Source organism: Scyliorhinus torazame, chromosome 17 (assembly GCF_047496885.1).
Source record: "Scyliorhinus torazame isolate Kashiwa2021f chromosome 17, sScyTor2.1, whole genome shotgun sequence".
Lineage (NCBI taxonomy): Eukaryota > Metazoa > Chordata > Chondrichthyes > Carcharhiniformes > Scyliorhinidae > Scyliorhinus > Scyliorhinus torazame.
The window spans coordinates 66,842,593-66,857,172 of NC_092723.1; the positions used below are offsets into that span (position 1 = coordinate 66,842,593).

General features: G+C 47.8%; 2 long non-coding RNA genes across 9 annotated transcripts in view; both read left to right on the forward strand.

Annotated features, from left to right (window-relative positions):
• The window catches only part of LOC140393923 (uncharacterized), a 44,180-nt gene extending 32,777 nt beyond the window's left edge, over positions 1 to 11,403 (forward strand). For 6 of the 8 annotated variants that reach the window (XR_011935775.1, XR_011935781.1, XR_011935774.1 and 3 more), the window contains 4 exons: positions 126 to 209; positions 3,652 to 3,735; positions 7,251 to 7,334; positions 10,869 to 11,403. This is a non-coding gene — a long non-coding RNA (uncharacterized lncRNA). The remainder of the gene's footprint in view (positions 1 to 125; positions 210 to 3,651; positions 3,736 to 7,250; positions 7,335 to 10,868) is intronic. The other 2 variants (XR_011935780.1, XR_011935779.1) reach the window with 2 other exon arrangements.
• LOC140393539 (uncharacterized) overlaps positions 1 to 14,580 on the forward strand; it is an 82,826-nt gene that overhangs the window by 58,625 nt on the left and 9,621 nt on the right. The window lies entirely within an intron of this gene.

Sequence of the window (14,580 nt, forward strand, 5' to 3'; positions counted from 1 at the left end):
AGATAGATGCAGGGACGGCTGCAGAGATGGAAGCAGAGACGGAAGCAGAAACGGATCCAGAGAAGGATGCAGAGACTGATACAGAGACGGATGCAGAGACTGATACAAAGATGGATGGTGAGAAGGATAGAGAGTAGGCGAGTGAAAAGGATGGAGTGAAGGTTGGAGAAGATGGTGGTGATAAGGTTGGAGAGATGGATGGTGAGAAGGTTGGATAACATAATGAAGAGAAGAATTGAGAGGACAATAATAATATTCTTTATTGTCACAAGTAGGCTTACATTAACACTGCAATAAAGTTACTGTGAAAAGCCCCCAGTCGCCACATTGCGGCGCCTGTTCAGTTACACAGAGGGAGGATTCTGAATGTTCAAATAACCTGACAGTACATCTTTCGGGTTTTGTGGTAGGAAAATGGAGCATCCCGAGGAAACCCACGTAGATACAGGTTGAAAGTGCAGACTCCATGCAGACAGTCACCCAAGCTGGATTTGAACCTGTGACCCTGGAGCTGTGAAGCAACAGTGGTACCCACTGTGAGAAGGATGGAGAGAAGTATGGCGAGAAGGATGGAGAGCGAACGATGGAGAGATGGATGGAGTGTCGGAAGGAGAGACGGAAGGAGCGATGGATGGAGAAACGGAGGGAAGGGACGGAGAGAGTGTCAGAGAGACTGTCAGAGGGAGTGGCAAAGGGAGTGACAGAGGGAGGGACAGAGGGAGTGAGAGATAGAGACAGAGCGTAAAATAGAGGGAGAGAAAGACAGGGAGGGAGTGAGGAAATGCAGAAAGAGGGAGATGAGAAAGATATGGAGGGAGGATGTAGGAGACAGGTGGAGAGTGGAGATTGAGAGAGAAAGGGAACAGTAGGAGTGTGAAGAAAGTGAGGGAGTGAGAGAGGGAAAAAGAGATAGAGTGAGAGGGAGGGAGGGGAGAGAGGGAGAGACGGGGAGAGTGTGGGGATGGCACAAAGAGAGAAAGTAGAATGAGAGGAAGGGAGTGAAGGAGAGTGTGTGAGTGAGATTGAGTGAGCTTGAGTGGGAGTGAACGACTGAGCGACGGAGAGTGAGAGGGAGGGAGATAATGAGACAGTGAGAGAGAGGGGGGACAGATATGGGCGAGGAGGCGAGAGTGTTGATGTGAGTGAGACTGAGATTGAGAGGAAGAGTGAAGGAGAGAGAGGGAGACTGAGAGAGAGAAGTTAGGCATAGAGAGGGGTGAACGAGTTAGAGAGAGAGAGAAAGGGTGGGAGTAAGGTGAGGCACACAGTAGAGTGAGAGAACAGAGAGGGGAGAGTGAGACAGACAGTGGAGAGAATGAGAAAGAGAGGTCTGGCAGACAGTGGAGAAAGTTATACAGAATCTTACATAGAAAATTGAAACAGGAAGAGGATATTTGCCCCTTCGAGCCTGCTCCGCAATTTGTTAAGATGATGGCTAATCATCAAGTTCAATACCCTGTTCCCACCTTCCCACCAAATCCTTTGAACACTTTTTGCCCCAAGAGCTATATCGGATTTATTCTTGAAATTACAACAACTACTTTTTATATTTGTGAATTCCACAGATTGACCACTCTCTGGGTGACAAATTAAATAATGATGTTTATTGTCACAAGTTGGCTTCCATTAACACCGCAATGAAGTTGCTGTGCCCTTATATGCCACATTGCAGCCTATGTTAAGGTACACGGAGGGAGAGTTCAGAATGTCCAAATCCACCTAATCCGTGACTTGTGGGAGGAAACTGGAGCACCTGGAGGAAACGCACTCAGACACAGGGAGAACATGCAGACCCTGCACAGACAGTGACCCAAGCTGGGAATCAAACCTGTGACTTTGGCGCTGTGAAGCAACAGTGCCACACACAGTGCTGCCGAGCCACCTCAACTTAGTCCTAAAAGACTCATTCACCTGAGGAAGGAGCAGCGCTCCGAAAGCTAGTGACATCGAAACAAACCTGTTGGACTTTAATCTGGTGTTGTAAAACTTCTTATTGTGCTCACCCCAGTCCAACGCTGGCATCTCCACATCATGGCTAAAAGACATAGAGTGAGAGGGAGGGAGGAAGAGAGACGGAACAATTTTTCTGAATCTACAATGTGTAATCCTGTTCGAATTTCATAAGTTTCCATGACGTCCCCCTCAGCATGGTAGCACTGTGGTTAGTACTGTTGCTTCACAGCGCCAGTGTCCCAGGTTCGATTCCCGGCTGTGGTCACAGTCTGTGCAGAGTCTGCATGTTCTCCGTGGATCTGCTTGGGTTTCCTCAAGGTGCTTCGGTTTACTGCAACAATTACCGGAAGACGTGCTGGTAGGTAATTTGGACATTCTGTATTCACCCTCCATGTACCCGAACAGGATCCTGAACCTGGCGACTAGGGGCTTTATACAGTCACTTCATTGCAGTGTTTTCTTTTTAAATTCAGAGAACTCAATTTATTTTTTCCAATTAAGCGGCAATTTAGCGTGTTCAATCCACCTACCTTGCACATCTTTGGATTGTGGGGGAAAAACCCATGCAAACACGGGGAGAATGTGCAAACTCCACACGGACAGTACATTACTGCAGTGTTAATGTAAGCTGACTTGTGACAATAACATTATTTTAAAAATAGTTTAAACTCCAATGAATATAATCCTAAGCGCTTTCATATCTCCTCGTATGACAGTCCCATCATCCCAGGAATCAGCCAGGCAAACCTTCGCCGCACTCCTTCCATATCAAGAATATCCTTGCTCAAAATGCGCCAAAACTGAACGCAATATGCCTCACCAATGCCTGACAAAAGTGCAGTAAAAAATTTCTATTCCTATACTCAAATCTTCTCACTATGAAAGCCAAAATAACAATTGCCGTTCCTGCCTGCTGTACCCTCAGGCTTAATTTCAGCCACTGATGCACTAGGACACCAAGATCTCGTTGAGTATCTATATCGCTCAATTTAAACCGATTCAAATAATAATCTGCCTTCCGATTTTTACAATTGAAGTGGATATCCTCACAGAGAGAGAGAAGGCAAGAGAGGGAGAGAGATACAGAAGAAGAGCGAGGGAGTGGGAGAGAGAATGAGAGAAAGAGGGAGTGAGAGATGTTGGAAGAAAGGGGGGGAGAGAGAGAAAGATTGAGGCAGAGAGATCTAGTCAGACACAGAAAGGAATGACAGGAAGAGAGAAAGAGGGGAGTAGTGAGTCAAGGAGAGGAAGTGGGAGAGAGAGGGAGTGGGATGGGAAGAGGGAGAGGGAGAAATAAGTGATGCATACAGGCGAGTGACTAAGATAGAGCGTGAGAGGGAGAGAGAAGGAAAGGGCGAGACAGATGGAGAGACGGATGGACAGACAGATGGAGAGGTGAATGCAGAGACGGATGCAGACACGGATGCAGAGATAGATGCAGAGATGGATGCAGAGGCGGGTGCAGAGACCGATGCAGAGACGAATGCAGAGGCGGATGCAAAGACTGATGCAGTGTTGAATGCAGAGACTGATAAAGAGACATATTCAGAGACGTATGCGGAGACAGATGCAGAGACGGATTCAGAGACGGATGCAGAGACGGAGTAAGAGACGGATTCAGAAACGGATTAAGAGACAGATGAACAGACGAATGCAGAGATAGATGCAGAGATGGATACAAAGATGGATGGTGAGAAGGATAGAGAGTAGGCGAGTGAAAAGGATGGAGTGAAGGTTGGAGAAGATGGTGGTGATAAGGTTGGAGAGATGGATGGTGAGAAGGTTGGATAACATAATGAAGAGAAGAATTGAGAGGACAATAATTATATTCTTTATTGTCACAAGTAGGCTTACATTAACACTGCAATAAAGTTACTGTGAAAAGCCCCCAGTCGCCACATTGCGGCGCCTGTTCAGTTACACAGAGGGAGGATTCTGAATGTTCAAATAACCTGACAGTACATCTTTCGGGTTTTGTGGGAGGAAACTGGAGCATCCCGAGGAAACCCACGTAGATACAGGTTGAAAGTGCAGACTCCATGCAGACAGTGACCCAAGCTGGATTTAAACCTGTGACACCGGAGCTGTGAAGCAACAGTGGTACCCACTGTGAGAAGGATGGAGAGAAGTATGGCGAGAAGGATGGAGAGCGAATGATGGAGAGATGGATGGAGTGTCGGAAGGAGCGATGGATGGACAAACGGAGGGGGGGGGACGGAGAGAGTGGCAGAGAGACTGTCAGAGTGGCAAAGGGAGTGACAGAGGGAGGGACAGAGGGAGTGAGAGATAGAGACAGAGGAAAAGTAGAGGGAGAGAAAGACAGGGAGGGAGTGAGGAAATGCAGAAAGAGGGAGATGAGAAAGATATGGAGGGAGGATGTAGGAGACAGGTGGAGAGTGGAGGTTGAGAGAGAAAGGGAACAGTAGGAGTGTGAAGAAAGTGAGGGAGTGAGAGAGGGAGAAAGAGATAGAGTGAGAGGGAGGGAGGGGAGAGAGGGAGAGACAGGAGGAGAGTGTGGGGATGGCACAAAGAGAGAAAGTAGAATGAGATGAAGGGAGTGAAGGAGAGTGTGTGAGTGAGATTGAGTGAGCTTGAGTGGGAGTGAACGACTGAGCGACGGAGAGTGAGAGGGAGGGAGATAATGAGACAGTGAGAGAGAGGGGGGACAGATATGGGCGAGGACGCGAGAGTGTTGATGTGAGTGAGACTGAGATTGAGAGGAAGAGTGAAGGAGAGAGAGGGAGACTGAGAGAGAGAAGTTAGGCATAGAGAGGGGTGAACGAGTTAGAGAGAGAGAGAAAGGGTGGGAGTAAGGTGAGGCATACAATAGAGTGAGAGAACAGAGAGGGGAGAGCGAGACAGACAGTGGAGAGAATGAGAAAGAGAGGTCTGGCAGACAGTGGAGAGAGTTATACAGAATCTTACATAGAAAATTGAAACAGGAAGAGGATATTTGCCCCTTCGAGCCTGCTCCGCAATTTGTTAGATGATGGCTAATCATCAAGTTCAATACCCTGTTCCCACCTTCCCCCCAAATCCTTTGAACACTTTTGCCCCAAGAGCTATATCGGATTCATTCTTGAAATTACAACAACTACTTTTTATGTTTGTGAATTCCACAGATTGACCACTCTCTGGGTGTCGAATTAAATAATAATGATGTTTATTGTCACAAGTTGGCTTCCATTAACATCGCAATGAAGTTGCTGTGCCCTTATATGCCACATTGCAGCCTATGTGCAGGTACACGGAGAGAGAGTTCAGAATGTCCAAATCCACCTAATCCGTGACTTGTGGGAGGATACTGGAGCACCTGGAGGAAACGCACTCAGACACAGGGAGAACATGCAGACCCTGCACAGACAGTGACCCAAGCTGGGAATCAAACCTGTGACCTTGGCGCTGTGAAGCAACAGTGCCACACACAGTGCTGCCGAGCCACCTCAACTTAGTCCTAAAAGACTCATTCACCTGAGGAAGGAGCAGCGCTCCGAAAGCTAGTGACATCGAAACAAACCTGTTGGACTTTAATCTGGTGTTGTAAAACTTCTTATTGTGCTCACCCCAGTCCAACGCTGGCATCTCCACATCATGGCTAAAAGACATAGAGTGAAAGGGAGGGAGGAAGAGAGACGGAACAATTTTTCTGAATCTACAATGTGTAATCCTGTTCGAATTTCATAAGTTTCCATGACGTCCCCCTCAGCATGGTAGCACTGTGGTTAGTACTGTTGCTTCACAGCGCCAGTGTCCCAGGTTCGATTCCCGGCTGTTGTCACAGTCTGTGCAGAGTCTGCATGTTCTCCGTGGATCTGCTTGGGTTTCCTCAAGGTGCTTCGGTTTACTGCAACAATTACCGGAAGACGTGCTGGTAGGTAATTTGGACATTCTGTATTCACCCTCCATGTACCCGAACAGGAGCCTGAACCTGGCGACTAGGGGCTTTTTACAGTCACTTCATTGCAGTGTTTTCTTTTTAAATTTAGAGAACTCAATTTATTTTTTCCAATTAAGCGGCAATTTAGCGTGTTCAATCCACCTACCTTGCACATCTTTGGATTGTGGGGGCAAAACCCATGCAAACACGGGGAGAATGTGCAAACTCCACACGGACAGTACATTACTGCAGTGTTAATGTAAGCTGACTTGTGATAATAGCATTATTTTAAAAATAGTTTAAACACCAATGAATATAATCCTAAGCGCTTTCATATCTCCTCGTATGACAGTCCCATCATCCCAGGAATAAGCCAGGTAAACCTTCGCTGCACTCCCTCCATATCAAGAATATCCTTGCTCAAAATGCGCCAAAACTGAACGCAATATGCCTCACCAATGCCTGACAAAAGTGCAGTAAAAAATTTCTATTCCTATACTCAAATCTTCTCGCTCTGAAAGCCAAAATAACAATTGCCGTTCCTGCCTGCTGTACCCTCAGGCTTAATTTCAGCCACTGATGCACTAGGACACCAAGATCTCGTTGAGTATCTATATCGCTCAATTTAAACCGATTCAAATAATAATCTGCCTTCCGATTTTTACAATTGAAGTGGATATCCTCAGAGAGCGAGAGAGAGAGAGAAGGCAAGAGAGGGAGAGAGATACGGAAGAAGAGCGAGGGAGTGGGAGAGAGAATGAGAGAAAGAGGGAGTGAGAAATATTGGAAGAAAGGGGTGGGGAGAGAGAGAAAGATTGAGGCAGAGAGATCTAGTCAGACACAGAAAGTAATGAGAGGGAGAGAGAAAGAGAGGGGAGTAGTGAGTCAAGGAGAGGAAGTGGGAGAGAGAGGGAGTGGGATGGGAAGAGGGAGAGGGAGAAATAAGTGATGCATACAAGCGAGTGACTAAGATAGAGCGTGAGAGGGAGAGAGAGAAGGAAAGGGCGAGAGAGATGGAGAGACGGATGGACAGACAGATGGAGAGGTGAATGCAGAGACGGATGCAGACACGGATGCAGAGATAGATGCAGAGATGGATGCAGAGGCGGATGCAGAGACCGATGCAGAGACGAATGCAGAGGCGGATGCAAAGACTGATGCAGTGTTGAATGCAGAGACTGATAAAGAGACATATTCAGAGACGTATGCGGAGACAGATGCAGAGACGGATGCAGAGACGGAGTAAGAGACGAATTCAGAAACGGATTAAGAGACTGATTAACAGACGAATGCAGAGATAGATGCAGGGACGGATGCAGAGATGGAAGCAGAGACGGAAGCAGAAATGGATCCAGAGAAGGATGCAGAGACTGATACAGAGACGGATGCAGAGACTGATACAAAGATGGATGGTGAGAAGGATAGAGAGTAGGCGAGTGAAAAGGATGGAGTGAAGGTTGGAGAAGATGGTGGTGATAAGGTTGGAGAGATGGATGGTGAGAAGGTTGGATAACATAATGAAGAGAAGAATTGAGAGGACAATAATAATATTCTTTATTGTCACAAGTAGGCTTACATTAACACTGCAATAAAGTTACTGTGAAAAGCCCCCAGTCGCCACATTGCGGCGCCTGTTCAGTTACACAGAGGGAGGATTCTGAATGTTCAAATAACCTGACAGTACATCTTTCGGGTTTTGTGGGAGGAAAATGGAGCATCCCGAGGAAACCCACGTAGATACAGGTTGAAAGTGCAGACTCCATGCAGACAGTGACCCAAGCTGGATTTGAACCTGTGACCCTGGAGCTGTGAAGCAACAGTGGTACCCACTGTGAGAAGGATGGAGAGAAGTATGGCGAGAAGGATGGAGAGCGAACGATGGAGAGATGGATGGAGTGTCGGAAGGAGAGACGGAAGGAGCGATGGATGGAGAAACGGAGGGGAGGGACGGAGAGAGTGTCAGAGAGACTGTCAGAGGGAGTGGCAAAGGGAGTGACAGAGGGAGGGACAGAGGGAGTGAGAGATAGAGACAGAGGGAAAAATAGAGGGAGAGAAAGACAGGGAGGGAGTGAGGAAATGCAGAAAGAGGGAGATGAGAAAGATATGGAGGGAGGATGTAGGAGACAGGTGGAGAGTGGAGATTGAGAGAGAAAGGGAACTGTAGGAGTGTGAAGAAAGTGAGGGAGTGAGAGAGGGAAAAAGAGATAGAGTGAGAGGGAAGGACGGGAGAGAGGGAGAGACAGGGGGAGAGTGTGGGGATGGCACAAAGAGAGAAAGTAGAATGAGAGGAAGAGAGTGAAGGAGAGTGTGTGAGTGAGAATGAGTGAGCTTGAGTGGGAGTGAACGACTGAGCGACGGAGAGTGAGAGGGAGGGAGATAATGAGACAGTGAGAGAGAGGGGGGACAGATATGGGCGAGGAGGCGAGAGTGTTGATGTGAGTGAGACTGAGATTGAGAGGAAGAGTGAAGGAGAGAGAGGGAGACTGAGAGAGAGAAGTTAGGCATAGAGAGGGGTGAACGAGTTAGAGAGGGAAAGAAAGGGTGGGAGTAAGGTGAGGCACACAGTAGAGTGAGAGAACAGAGAGGGGAGAGCGAGACAGACAGTGGAGAGAATGAGAAAGAGAGGTCTGGCAGACAGTGGAGAGAGTTATACAGAATCTTACATAGAAAATTAAAACAGGAAGAGGATATTTGCCCCTTCGACCCTGCTCCGCAATTTGTTAAGACGATGGCTAATCATCAAGTTCAATACCCTGTTCCCACCTTCCCCCCAAATCCTTTGAACACTTTTTGCCCCAAGAGCTATATCGGATTTATTCTTGAAATTACAACAACTACTTTTTATATTTGTGAATTCCACAGATTGACCACTCTCTGGGTGACAAATTAAATAATAATGATGTTTATTGTCACAAGTTGGCTTCCATTAACACCGCAATGAAGTTGCTGTGCCCTTATATGCCACATTGCAGCCTATGTTCAGGTACACGGAGGGAGAGTTCCGAATGTCCAAATCCACCTAATCCGTGACTTGTGGGAGGAAACTGGAGCACCTGGAGGAAACGCACTCAGACACAGGGAGAACATGCAGACCCTGCACAGACAGTGACCCAAGCTGGGAATCAAACTAGTGACCTTGGCGCTGTGAAGCAACAGTGCCACACACAGTGCTGCCGAGCCACCTCAACTTATTCCTAAAAGACTCATTCACCTGAGGAAGGAGCAGCGCTCCGAAAGCTAGTGACATCGAAACAAACCTGTTGGACTTTAATCTGGTGTTGTAAAACTTCTTATTGTGCTCACCCCAGTCCAACGCTGGCATCTCCACATCATGGCTAAAAGACATAGAGTGAGAGGGAGGGAGGAAGAGAGACGGAACAATTTTTCTGAATCTACAATGTGTAATCCTGTTCGAATTTCATAAGTTTCCATGACGTCCCCCTCAGCATGGTAGCACTGTGGTTAGTACTGTTGCTTCACAGCGCCAGTGTCCCAGGTTCGATTCCCGGCTGTGGTCACAGTCTGTGCAGAGTCTGCATGTTCTCCGTGGATCTGCTTGGGTTTCCTCAAGGTGCTTCGGTTTACTGCAACAATTACCGGAAGACGTGCTGGTAGGTAATTTGGACATTCTGTATTCACCCTCCATGTACCCGAACAGGAGCCTGAACCTGGCGACTAGGGGCTTTTTACAGTCACTTCATTGCAGTGTTTTCTTTTTAAATTTAGAGAACTCAATTTATTTTTTCCAATTAAGCGGCAATTTAGCGTGTTCAATCCACCTACCTTGCACATCTTTGGATTGTGGGGGCAAAACCCATGCAAACACGGGGAGAATGTGCAAACTCCACACGGACAGTACATTACTGCAGTGTTAATGTAAGCTGACTTGTGACAATAACATTATTTTAAAAATAGTTTAAACTCCAATGAATATAATCCTAAGCGCTTTCATATCTCCTCGTATGACAGTCCCATCATCCCAGGAATCAGCCAGGCAAACCTTCGCCGCACTCCCTCCATATCAAGAATATCCTTGCTCAAAATGCGCCAAAACTGAACGCAATATGCCTCACCAATGCCTGACAAAAGTGCAGTAAAAAATTTCTATTCCTATACTCAAATCTTCTCACTATGAAAGCCAAAATAACAATTGCCGTTCCTGCCTGCTGTACCCTCAGGCTTAATTTCAGCCACTGATGCACTAGGACACCAAGATCTCGTTGAGTATCTATATCGCTCAATTTAAACCGATTCAAATAATAATCTGCCTTCCGATTTTTACAATTGAAGTGGATATCCTCAGAGAGAGAGAGAGAGAGAGAGAAGGCAAGAGAGGGAGAGAGATACGGAAGAAGAGCGAGGGAGTGGGTGAGAGAATGAGAGAAAGAGGGAGTGAGAAATATTGGAAGAAAGGGGGGGGAGAGAGAGAAAGATTGAGGCAGAGAGATCTAGTCAGACACAGAAAGTAATGAGAGGGAGAGAGAAAGAGAGGGGAGTAGTGAGTCAAGGAGAGGAAGTGGGAGAGAGAGGGAGTGGGATGGGAAGAGGGAGAGGGAGAAATAAGTGATGCATACAGGCGAGTGACTAAGATAGAGCGTGAGAGGGAGAGAGAGAAGGAAAGGGCGAGACAGATGGAGAGACGGATGGACAGACAGATGGAGAGGTGAATGCAGAGACGGATGCAGACACGGATGCAGAGATAGATGCAGAGATGGATGCAGAGGCGGATGCAGAGACCGATGCAGAGACGAATGCAGAGGCGGATGCAAAGACTGATGCAGTGTTGAATGCAGAGACTGATAAAGAGACATATTCAGAGACGTATGCGGATACAGATGCAGAGACGGATGCAGAGACGGAGTAAGAGACGGATTCAGAAACGGATTAAGAGACTGATTAACAGACGAATGCAGAGATAGATGCAGGGACGGATGCAGAGATGGAAGCAGAGACGGAAGCAGAAACGGATCCAGAGAAGGATGCAGAAACTGATACAGAGACGGATGCAGAGACTGATACAAAGATGGATGGTGAGAAGGATAGAGAGTAGGCGAGTGAAAAGGATGGAGTGAAGGTTGGAGAAGATGGTGGTGATAAGGTTGGAGAGATGGATGGTGAGAAGGTTGGATAACATAATGAAGAGAAGAATTGAGAGGACAATAATAATATTCTTTATTGTCACAAGTAGGCTTACATTAACACTGCAATAAAGTTACTGTGAAAAGCCCCCAGTCGCCACATTGCGGCACCTGTTCAGTTACACAGAGGGAGGATTCTGAATGTTCAAATAACCTGACAGTACATCTTTCGGGTTTTGTGGGAGGAAACTGGAGCATCCCGAGGAAACCCACGTAGATACAGGTTGAAAGTGCAGACTCCATGCAGACAGTGACCCAAGCTGGATTTGAACCTGTGACCCTGGAGCTGTGAAGCAACAGTGGTACCCACTGTGAGAAGGATGGAGAGAAGTATGGCGAGAAGGATGGAGAGCGAACGATGGAGAGATGGATGGAGTGTCGGAAGGAGAGACGGAAGGAGCGATGGATGGAGAAACGGAGGGGAGGGACGGAGAGAGTGGCAGAGAGACTGTCAGAGGGAGTGGCAAAGGGTGTGACAGAGGGAGGGATAGAGGGAGTGAGAGATAGAGACAGAGGGAAAAATAGAGGGAGAGAAAGACAGGGAGGGAGTGAGGAAATGCAGAAAGAGGGAGATGAGAAAGATATGGAGGGAGGATGTAGGAGACAGGTGGAGAGTGGAGATTGAGAGAGAAAGGGAACAGTAGGAGTGTGAAGAAAGTGAGGGAGTGAGAGAGGGAGAAAGAGACAGAGCGAGAGGGAGGGAGGGGAGAGAGGGAGAGACAGGGGAAGAGTGTGGGGATGGCACAAAGAGAGAAAGTAGAATGAGAGGAAGGGAGTGGAGGAGAGTGTGTGAATGAGATTGAGTGAGCTTGAGTGGGAGAGAACAACTGAGCGACGGAGAGTGAGAGTGAGGGAGATAATGAAACAGTGAGAGAGAGGGGGGACAGATATGGGCGAGGAGGCGAGAGTGTTGATGTGAGTGAGACTGAGATTGAGAGGAAGAGTGAAGGAGAGAGAGGGAGACTGAGAGAGAGAAGTTAGGCATAGAGAGGGGTGAACGAGTTAGAGAGAGAGAGAAAGGGTGGGAGTAAGGTGAGGCATACAGTAGAGTGAGAGAACAGAGAGGGGAGAGTGAGACAGACAGTGGAGAGAATGAGAAAGAGAGGTCTGGCAGACAGTGGAGAGAGTTATACAGAATCTCACATAGAAAATTGAAGCAGGAAGAGGATATTTGCCCCTTCGAGCCTGCTCCGCAATTTGTTATGATGATGGCTAATTATCAAGTTCAATACCCTGTTCCCACCTTCCCCCCAAATCCTTAGAACACTTTTGCCCCAAGAGCTATATCGGATTCATTCTTGAAATTACTTATTCGCCACATTGCAGCGCACGTTCAGGTACACGGGGGGAGAGTTCAAATGTCCGAATCCACCTAACAGCACGTCTTTCGGGACTTGTGGGAGGAAACCGGAGCACCTGGAGGAAATGCACTCAGACACAAGAAGAACATGCAGACTCTGCACAGACAGTGACCCAATCTGGGAATCGAACCTGGGACCTTGGTGCTGTGAAGCAACAGTGCCACACACAGTGCTGCCGAGCCACCTCAACTTAGTCCTAAAAGGCATAGAATGAGAGGGCGGGAGGAACAGAGGCGGAACACTCTTTCTGAATCTACAGTGTGTAATCCTGTTAGAATTTCATAAGTTTCCATGAGATCCCCCTCAGCATCGTAGCACAGTGGTTAGTACTGTTGCATCATAGCGCCAGGGTCACAGGTTCGATTCCCGGCTGGGGTCACTGTCTGTGCAGCGTCTGCATGGTCTCCCTGTATTGGCGTGGGTTTCCTCTGGGTCCTTCAGTTTACTCCCACATTTACAGAAAGACGTGCTGGTAGGTAATTTGGACATTCTGAATTCTCCCTCCATGTACCTGAACAAAGCCTGAATCCGGCGACTAGGGGCTTTTTACAATCACTTCATGGCAGTGTTCATGTCACCCTACTTGTGACAATAACATTATTTAAAAAACAGATTAAACTCCAATGAATATAATCCTGCGCGATTTTGTATCTCCTCGTATGACAGTCCCACCATCCCAGGAATCAGCCAGGTAAACCTTTGCTGCACTACCTCCATATCAAGAATATCCTTCCTCAGAAGTGCACCAAAACTGCAGGCAATACACCTCACCAATGCCCTATTACAATTACAATTGCAGTAATTCATTTCTATTCCTATACACAAATCCTCTCGCTACGAAGGCCAAAATACCATTTGCCTTTACTGCCTACGGTACCCACTCACTTAATTTCAGCGACCGATGCAGGAGTGGCAATCACTGAGTGTCTTTAATACAGAGATAGATAGGATCTTGATTAATAAGGGGATCAGGGGTTGTGGGGGGGCGAGAGGCAGGAGAATGCAGGTGAGAAAATATCAGCCATGAGTGAATGGCAGAGCAGACTCGATGGGCCGATTGGCCTAATTCTGGTCTTATTGTCATATGAGGCCACTGAGGTCTCATTGAGTAATATCTTTCAATTTAAACCCATTCAAATAATAATCTGCCTTTTCCCAACCAAAGTGGATATCCTTAAAGAGGAGAGAGAGAGTAGGCGAGCGAGTGAGAGAGATACGAAAAAAGAGAGCGAGGGACTGGGAGAGAGTGGGAGAGAGAATTTGAGACAGAGGGAGGGAGCGATGTTGGAAGGAAGTGGGTAGAGAGAGGGCAAAATTGAGGCATAGAGAGGTAGACAGAGACAGAAAGGAATGAGAGGGTGAGAAAAAGAGAGGGGGGAGAGATAGAAGGAGAGCAAATGGGAGAGAGGGAGTAGGATGGGAGGAGGGAGAGGGAGAATTAGATGATGCATGCAGGCGAGTGACTGAGACAGAGCGTAAGAGGGATACAGAGAGGGAGCGGGGGAGACAGATGGAGAGACTGATGCGGAGACGGATGCAGAGACAGATGAAGAGACGGAAGCAGAGACTGAAGCAGAGATGGATGCAGAGACAGATGCAGAGACGGATGCAGAGACGGATGAAGAGACGGAAGCAGAGTCGAATGCAGAGACGGATTCAGAGACGGAAGCAGAGACGGATTCAGAGACGGATGCAGAGACGGAGTCAGAGACGGATGCAGAGATAGATGCAGAGATGGATGCGGGGATGGATGCAGAGACGGATGCAGAGACGGATGCAGAGATAGATGCAGAGATGGATGCGGGGACGGATGCAGAGACGGATGCAGAGACGGATGCAGAGACGGATGCAGAGATAGATGCAGAGATGGATGCGGGGACGGATGCAGAGACGGATGCAGAGACGGATGCAGAGACGGATGCAGAGACAGATGCAGAGATAGATGCAGAGATGGATACGGGGACGGATGCAGAGACGGATGCAGAGACAGATGCAGAGATAGATGCAGAGATGGATACGGGGACGGATGCAGAGACGGATGCAGAGATAGATGCAGAGATGGATGCGGGGACGGATGCAGAGACGGATGCAGAGATAGATGCAGAGACGGATGCGGAGACGGATGCAGAGATAGATGCAGAGATGGATGCGGGGACGGATGCAGAGACGGATGCAGAGATAGATGCAGAGACGGATGCGGAGACGGATGCAGAGACGGATGCGGAGACGGATTCGGAGACGGATGCAGAGA